The following is a 9,331-nucleotide window of genomic DNA, read 5'->3' as shown; positions in this document are numbered from 1 at the left end:
GATTTGAATGATTTTTTTTTTCATGCAATCATAAATAATTATATCAAATACAATATTTTTAAGCTAAAGACGATTGATTATTCAAAAATAACTGGTGAGTCCACTGGGTTTGAGCAACGATTGAATAGCATTATACTGTGACAATCAAGTCTAAATCAAAGGTTTTAAATATTGATGTTTATTGTTAAACCAAATTTGTTTAATTTCGTTCTCAAAACTGGCGTTCGTCCACTGACATTAATGCAGACATAAATCTGCATTGTTTATCCTTTTGATCTTTCATTAAAAAAATCCTAACCTTTCATTGAAGTAAAACAATTGATTAAATGATTAAATAAATGTTTTTCTCCAATGCATGTTGGCCACAATTATTGGCACCCCTTGAAATTCTTATGAGTAAAATATCTCTGAAGTATATTCCCATTCATATTTAAGTTTTTTTTCTTTTTCTTTAGCACACCATGGTGACTAAGCATGAAACTGTCCTGCCATGTCTTTCTGTTTCACAGGAGTATAAATATTAGGAATCACAAAGGCCAAATGCCCTTAATCATTCCTCACAATGAGTAAAACCAAATAATATAGTTCTGATGGACAGCAAAAGATTATTGAGCTTCACAAAATAGAAAGTAAGCTGTAAGAAAATCAGGGTGTAAAAGAATAACCAGTGCGAGATTCCAGACAACAACATGTAGTGTCGGCCCAGATCCGGCCCACATCTGGATTTGCGTGGATTCAACGCGTACCAGATGTGGGCCGGATCTGGGCCGACACTATTTTGCTGTCTGGCCAAAATCTGTATGAAAAAGAAAGATGAGGTTCTGCTTCGCAAGCTTCTCTAAGCTTAACTTTATGCATTAAAGGAGGGACTGAGCTGTGGACTAGAATATCATAGACATTTGATGTTGGGTCACTCCCATACACAAAAGAAATATATTTGAAATATATTTTCAAAATATATTTTTGGAATATATGCAAATATTTGATATTGGCCCAATAAATATATTTTAGTTAAATATATGTAAATATATTTTCATATATGTTTACATATATGTTTTAACTTTTGCAAAATGTTTCATTTGAAATTTAAAAAGTTAACATTTTCACAAACAAACAACACATTTTCATTTTATTTTTTTTAGATAGACCACTTCAGCCGTGGATGTGGGCATGGGAGACCAGTGCTCTACCACTTCCCCCTCCCACACTTTTCCTACTGGTCAGGGGTCGAACCGGCAACCCTTCGATTACAAGCTCGAAGCCCTAACCAGTAGGCCACGGCTGCCCCTTTACTGACTTTATTGGCCTAAAATGACAATTTTATGTAGGAAATAACACACAGAATGCAGAGTTTTTTCCCCTATTTTTACAGAATTGAATACAGTTATTTAATAGTGTGTGTATGCAGTGTTAGACACTGAGTTCTATCTATTGTTTAAGTGCACTTCACTGTTGGAGTGTCACTGTTATACTTGCATCATAAATATTGTGCATATTTTCAATATTTAAATGACTTCAGGAAAGATGTCAATAAAACAACAATAAATCTAATAATTGCACTTAGTGTTAGGTACGTGCCACCTAATATGGCCTAATAGTCCTAGGAAAGCAACTATCTGTCATTTTACATTGCAGTCATTTTAATGTAAGTACAGTATTTATTATAGCTGTGTGTCATAATACAGTAGTTAAATATGGTAGCCTACTGTTGTGTATGGGGAAAAGGTAGAGGAATTACTATGATCAAAATACATTTTTGACCCTTCTTTAGCAAGCTAAACATTTTATGACCATATATTTTGTCATATATTTTACATTACATGTTATAAATGTAAATATATTTCACACTTAACATCATATATTTTTGTTGTATATCAAAATGATAAATATAAGTGAACAACAATGCAAATATATTTCAATGTATTTGGAATATATGCCACATATATTTTTGACACTTTAAAATATATATCAATATATATATTTTTTCTGTATGGGACTGAGCCAGTAAGCAAAAACCAAGCAACCACCCATAACACCTTAGCAATCACTTAGCCTAACCATCTAGCATTGTGGTGCAACATCATGACTCAAGCAACATGCACATTTTCTTCAAAAAAATAAATAAATATATAGTTCTACTAGTAAATCTACTCTTTATATTTCCCACGAAAGCTTTGACCTAGAGCAGCCTAACCACTCACAATACTTAACCAACCACCTCGAAACCAATTCATCAGCAGGCGAGTTATTGCACACAAGCACATTCTCTATACAAATCTTAATATATGTACAGTCAAATCAAAATTTATTCAGACGCCTTCAACATTTCTCACATTATCACAGTTTATTTTGCTATAGTTTAGAAAATGGTAATAAAATATGACAAGAACTCAGATTTATCAAATCAGTTGATATTTGACTGGTTTTGTCCGTCCTTCTGTTAGACTGTCTCACACATGAATTAGGTTGAATATCTGTCAGCTGCTAAATGTAACTACACTATTATACATAATACCAATCACCAAGCAATGCTTCATTTTGTTCAGTCTGTGGTGTAAAAAGTGTTGCATTAGCAATTAAAGAAAAAACACTTCAGTAAAACATGTTCATATCAAAGTGTCTGAATAATTTTTGGTCCCAAATTATTATAAATTTTACTGGTAGTCACTATATGAAGAATATTTGGGTATAATATGTCACAGTTTACTTTATTTTGCTCTCCTCACTTACATAAATTAACTATAGTGCCCAGCCCCCACTAGTAAAAAAATCTAAAAAATTATATCTAATGTCTGAATAATTTTTGGTTTGACTTTATATATATATATATATAATCACCTGATTCACCCGACGTTTTGGGTGCTGTGAATACAGAGATGCTGTTTACTCTTGTCACTAAGGTCACATGTTGGCCCTGAAGCGCTGTGAAGCCGACAGGAACATGGTTTAGGGTTTATGCGTGTGTTTACTCCCTCCCAACTACAAATATGTAAATCAGTTCTTTGGAAAGATTGCTTTTGGCAAGGAGACAGTGAAGGTCAGTGTGAGATGCAGCCAGAAGGCCTTTCAAAATAGGGCATGTTCCCCCATTGTTTTACCTTTATGGCCTAGATTACATGGAGATATATTCTGCTAAAATAATTATATACAAAACACCTGTGGCCTTGATTTTTTTTTGTTTTTTAACGTCATAAAATAGCTTGTGGGGTGAAAGTCATCCACACACACTTTTTTTTTTTGAGGTGATACAAAAATAAACATCTTTAAAATAAAAAAGGTTGCGTTATAATGGAAACTAAGAGGACAGGATTCAAAGTGTTATATTCATTAAAAAATAATTTTCGGGGAAAAGAGAGAGACAGTTTTCTGTCTGCTGTGCTTCTATGTGAAGAATGGCACAAGCATGTGTGTGTCATATTTCACCCAAACATCAAAAGCTAAAAAAACAAGAAAAATGAATATAAATGTATAAAAAGTATAAAACTGCATTCTATTTTTGGACCATTAAGATTGTATTAAGATTTGCATTTCATTTTCATGTAAGTAAAGCACCACCCTCCACAGACATATAGACATGATCACTCCAGAAACTGAATACAGTAAGGACATTACTAACTTGACACATTTATTTTTTCATGCTTCCAGTTAGAAGGACAGATGTGTGTTCTTGTGAGCGTGTGATCACAGGAACTGAATGTTCTTCGAGAGAACATGTTCCTCCTACAGCTGTCACATGGATTATTCTCCAGGCCATCGACTCGCAGCTACACACTGAAATTACCTCAGGGGTTTTAGAAAATAACTTATTACCTAAGTTGAGCTTAGTTTAGCTTAGGCCCTGTTTACACCTGGTATTAAGATGCGTTTTGGTCGATCGGATCACAAGTGGACGACACTAAATACAGGTGTCAACGGGGTCTTAAAAAGACAAAAAGAGATAAAAGAGATGGATTAAAACACCAGGTGTAAACAGGAATGTGTCTCTCATCCACTTGTGATCCGATCGACCAAAACGCTTCTTAATACCAGGTGTAAACAGGGCCTTAGATCTTCAAGATCTTGATTAGCCTTTTCAATTCTGCTTCACTGCGATTAAAGCTAAACTTTGCAGGACAAGAATTAAATCAATCTGAAGCTTGACTCTTTTTATTTTCTTAATGGTGTTCTTGCGAGAATGAACCTCATTGGCTCTTGCAGAAGCTCAAACGTGCTGCGTAACACGAGAATGAACCTCATTGGTTCTTGCTGAAGCTCAAACGTGCTGCGTAACACGAGAATGAACCTCATTGGTTCTCGCTGAAGCTCAAACGTGCTGTGTAATACGAGAATGAACCTCATTGGTTCTTGCTGAAGCTCAAACGTGCTGCGTAACACGAGAATGAACCTCATTGGTTCTTGCTGAAGCTCAAACGTGCTGTGTAACATGAGAATGAACCTCATTGGTTCTCGCTGAAGCTCAAACGTGCTGTGTAACATGAGAATGAACCTCATTGGTTCTCGCTGAAGCTCAAACGTGCTGCGTAACACGAGAATGAATCTCATTGGTTCTCGCAGAAGCTCAAACGTGCTGCGTAACACGAGAATGAACCTCATTGGTTCTCGCAGAAGCTCAAACGTGCTGAGTAACACGAGAATGAACCTCATTGGTTCTTGCTGAAGCTCAAACGTGCTGCGTAACACGAGAATGAACCTCATTGGTTCTTGCAGAAGCTCAAACGTGCTGCGTAACACGAGAATGACCCTCATTGGTTCTTGCTGAAGCTCAAACGTGCTGCGTAACACGAGAATGAACCTCATTGGTTCTTGCTGAAGCTCAAACGTGCTGCGTAACACGAGAATGAATCTCATTGGTTCTTGCTGAAGCTCAAACGTGCTGCGTAACACGAGAATGAACCTCATTGGTTCTTGCTGAAGCTCAAACGTGCTGCGTAACACGAGAATGAATCTCATTGGTTCTTGCTGAAGCTCAAACGTGCTGAGTAACACGAGAATGAACCTCATTGGTTCTCGCAGAAGCTCAAACGTGCTGCGTAACACGAGAATGAACCTCATTGGTTCTTGCTGAAGCTCAAACGTGCTGCGTAACACGAGAATGAACCTCATTGGCTCTCGCTGAAGCTCAAACGTGCTGCGTAACACGAGAATGAATCTCATTGGTTCTTGCTGAAGCTCAAACGTGCTGAGTAACACGAGAATGAACCTCATTGGTTCTCGCAGAAGCTCAAACGTGCTGCGTAACACGAGAATGAACCTCATTGGTTCTTGCTGAAGCTCAAACGTGCTGCGTAACACGAGAATGAACCTCATTGGTTCTTGCTGAAGCTCAAACGTGCTGCGTAATACGAGAATGAATCTCATTGGTTCTTGCTGAAGCTCAAACGTGCTGTGTAATACGAGAATGAATCTCATTGGTTCTTGCTGAAGCTCAAACGTGCTGTGTAATACGAGAATGAATCTCATTGGTTCTTGCTGAAGCTCAAACGTGCTGAGTAACACGAGAATGAACCTCATTGGTTCTCGCAGAAGCTCAAACGTGCTGCGTAACACGAGAATGAATCTCATTGGTTCTTGCTGAAGCTCAAACGTGCTGCGTAACACGAGAATGAATCTCATTGGTTCTTGCTGAAGCTCAAACGTGCTGCGTAACACGAGAATGAACCTCATTGGTTCTTGCTGAAGCTCAAACGTGCTGCGTAACACGAGAATGAATCTCATTGGTTCTTGCTGAAGCTCAAACGTGCTGCGTAACACGAGAATGAATCTCATTGGTTCTTGCTGAAGCTCAAACGTGCTGCGTAACACGAGAATGAACCTCATTGGCTCTCGCTGAAGCTCAAACGTGCTGTGTAATACGAGAATGAATCTCATTGGTTCTTGCTGAAGCTCAAACGTGCTGAGTAACACGAGAATGAACCTCATTGGTTCTCGCAGAAGCTCAAACGTGCTGCGTAACACGAGAATGAACCTCATTGGTTCTTGCTGAAGCTCAAACGTGCTGCGTAACACGAGAATGAACCTCATTGGTTCTTGCTGAAGCTCAAACGTGCTGCGTAACACGAGAATGAATCTCATTGGTTCTTGCTGAAGCTCAAACGTGCTGCGTAACACGAGAATGAACCTCATTGGTTCTTGCTGAAGCTCAAACGTGCTGCGTAACACGAGAATGAATCTCATTGGTTCTTGCAGAAGCTCAAACGTGCTGCGTAGCACGAGAATGAACCTCATTGGTTCTCGCTGAAGCTCAAACGTGCTGCGTAACACGAGAATGAACCTCATTGGTTCTTGCTGAAGCTCAAACGTGCTGCGTAACACGAGAATGAACCTCATTGGCTCTCGCTGAAGCTCAAACGTGCTGCGTAACACGAGAATGAATCTCATTGGTTCTTGCTGAAGCTCAAACGTGCTGCGTAACACGAGAATGAATCTCATTGGTTCTTGCTGAAGCTCAAACGTGCTGAGTAACACGAGAATGAATCTCATTGGTTCTTGATGAAGCTCAAACGTGCTGCGTAACACGAGAATGAATCTCATTGGTTCTTGCTGAAGCTCAAACGTGCTGCGTAACACGAGAATGAACCTCATTGGCTCTCGCTGAAGCTCAAACGTGCTGCGTAACACGAGAATGAACCTCATTGGCTCTTGCTGAAGCTCAAACGTGCTGCGTAACACGAGAATGAACCTCATTGGCTCTTGCTGAAGCTCAAACGTGCTGCGTAACACGAGAATGAATCTCATTGGTTCTTGCTGAAGCTCAAACGTGCTGCGTAACACGAGAATGAATCTCATTGGTTCTTGCTGAAGCTCAAACGTGCTGCGTAACACGAGAATGAACCTCATTGGCTCTTGCTGAAGCTCAAACGTGCTGCGTAACACGAGAATGAATCTCATTGGTTCTTGCTGAAGCTCAAACGTGCTGCGTAACACGAGAATGAACCTCATTGGCTCTTGCTGAAGCTCAAACGTGCTGCGTAACACGAGAATGAACCTCATTGGTTCTCGCTGAAGCTCAAACGTGCTGCGTAACACGAGAATGAACCTCATTGGCTCTTGCTGAAGCTCAAACGTGCTGCGTAACACGAGAATGAACCTCATTGGCTCTCGCTGAAGCTCAAACGTGCTGCGTAACACGAGAATGAACCTCATTGGCTCTGGCTGAAGCTCAAACGTGCTGCGTAACACGAGAATGAACCTCATTGGTTCTCGCAGAAGCTCATACGTGCTGCGTAACACGAGAATGAACCTCATTGGCTCTCGCTGAAGCTCAAACGTGCTGCGTAACACGAGAATGAACCTCATTGGCTCTTGCTGAAGCTCAAACGTGCTGCGTAACACGAGAATGAACCTCATTGGTTCTTGCTGAAGCTCAAACGTGCTGCGTAACACGAGAATGAACCTCATTGGCTCTCGCTGAAGCTCAAACGTGCTGCGTAACACGAGAATGAACCTCATTGGCTCTTGCTGAAGCTCAAACGTGCTGCGTAACACGAGAATGAACCTCATTGGTTCTCGCAGAAGCTCATACGTGCTGCGTAACACGAGAATGAACCTCATTGGTTCTCGCAGAAGCTCAAACGTGCTGCGTAACACGAGAATGAACCTCATTGGCTCTTGCTGAAGCTCAAACGTGCTGCGTAACACGAGAATGAACCTCATTGGCTCTTGCTGAAGCTCAAACGTGCTGCGTAACACGAGAATGAACCTCATTGGTTCTTGCTGAAGCTCATACGTGCTGCGTAACACGAGAATGAACCTCATTGGTTCTCGCAGAAGCTCAAACGTGCTGTGTAATATGAGAATGAACCTCATTGGTTCTTGCTGAAGCTCAAACGTGCTGCGTAACACGGGAATGAACCTCATTGGCTCTCGCTGAAGCTCAAACGTGCTGCGTAACACGAGAATGAACCTCATTGGCTCTTGCTGAAGCTCATACGTGCTGCGTAACACGAGAATGAACCTCATTGGTTCTCGCAGAAGCTCAAACGTGATGCGTAACACCAGAATGAACCTCATTGGTTCTTGCAGAAGCTCAAACGTGCTGCGTAACACGAGAATGAACCTCATTGGTTCTTGCTGAAGCTCATACGTGCTGCGTAACACGAGAATGAACCTCATTGGTTCTCGCAGAAGCTCAAACGTGCTGTGTAATATGAGAATGAACCTCATTGGTTCTTTCTGAAGCTCAAACGTACTGCGTAACATGAGAATGAACCTCATTGGTTCTTTCTGAAGCTCAATCATGTAATGCTAAAGGCAACTCATGCTAACAATTGCCATAATAAATATGCATTACTTATGAAAATACCAGAGACCACTTGAAGAACTTCATATCATATGATAATCATATATTTATTTAGTTTCATATTTCATCTGTCAATATGCTTGTCTCTTCCTTATTTGCCTCTCTCGACACCAAAGTTTCTGATATCCATATTTACCGGTGCATCTGCATGTCATAAATTGCACCATATGTATTTTGTCCCTCTTTTGCTCTGGCTGTATCAATATCAAACCTCCTCAGATCGCATAATAAATGTGATGAAAACATGAAAATTTATATTTTTTTAAAATGTGTACACTTTTGGACTTAAAAGCACTAATGGAGTTGCTTTGTGAAATCCTCTAATTACAAATAAACAGAAGCAGGTTCAACTGAATAAATATGTGCATTCTCTTTTCATGTGAAATAATGATAAATACCACTGCATGATTCATGTGCACTCCTGACACAAATGAATACATTTCTGTCACTGTAACATTTATTGTTATTATTATTGTACACACACTCAACTATACACCACTATATAATAATTATAACAAATAAAACAAAACACTGTCATGTTTGTTTTGCAATCCAGCCCGTTTCCAGTTTGTGCTAAATTTAAGATATAGATTATACTGAAGTCTTTTTTATCACAGGGTCATTCCCCAAAATGAAATGTGTTTCACATTAGGCTACATTTACTATTATTATTTTATGCAGTTTAAACACATATGTTGGTGCAACTCTATTGTTTCTCCTTTGTAGAACCAGCCCATAGTATTGTGCATTTAAATGTTTGTATCCACCCTTTGAATGTGAGAGACAAGTTTGAGCCCGAGGCAGTCAGTGTGGTTCTGCTGTGAATATTTCAACAGAAAACTTTTAGCCCTGTCACCTACTATTATCCACACTCACTGAACACAGGGGACACATTTGCTTCAAATTGTTTATTGATTGCACTGACTATGTACTTCACAGTTTTATGAGTGCCCACCAGTTTTAAGTGCCAAGAGTTGAATACTTATGTATTGTATTTTTTTTTTCTTTATTATTATTATTATTTTTTAGAAA

The sequence above is a fragment of the Squalius cephalus genome (genome assembly GCF_949319135.1).
Source record: "Squalius cephalus genome assembly, chromosome: 3".
NCBI lineage: Eukaryota > Metazoa > Chordata > Actinopteri > Cypriniformes > Leuciscidae > Squalius > Squalius cephalus.
The sequence above is the reverse complement of the archived record's forward strand: the minus strand, read 5'-3'. Positions refer to the sequence as shown.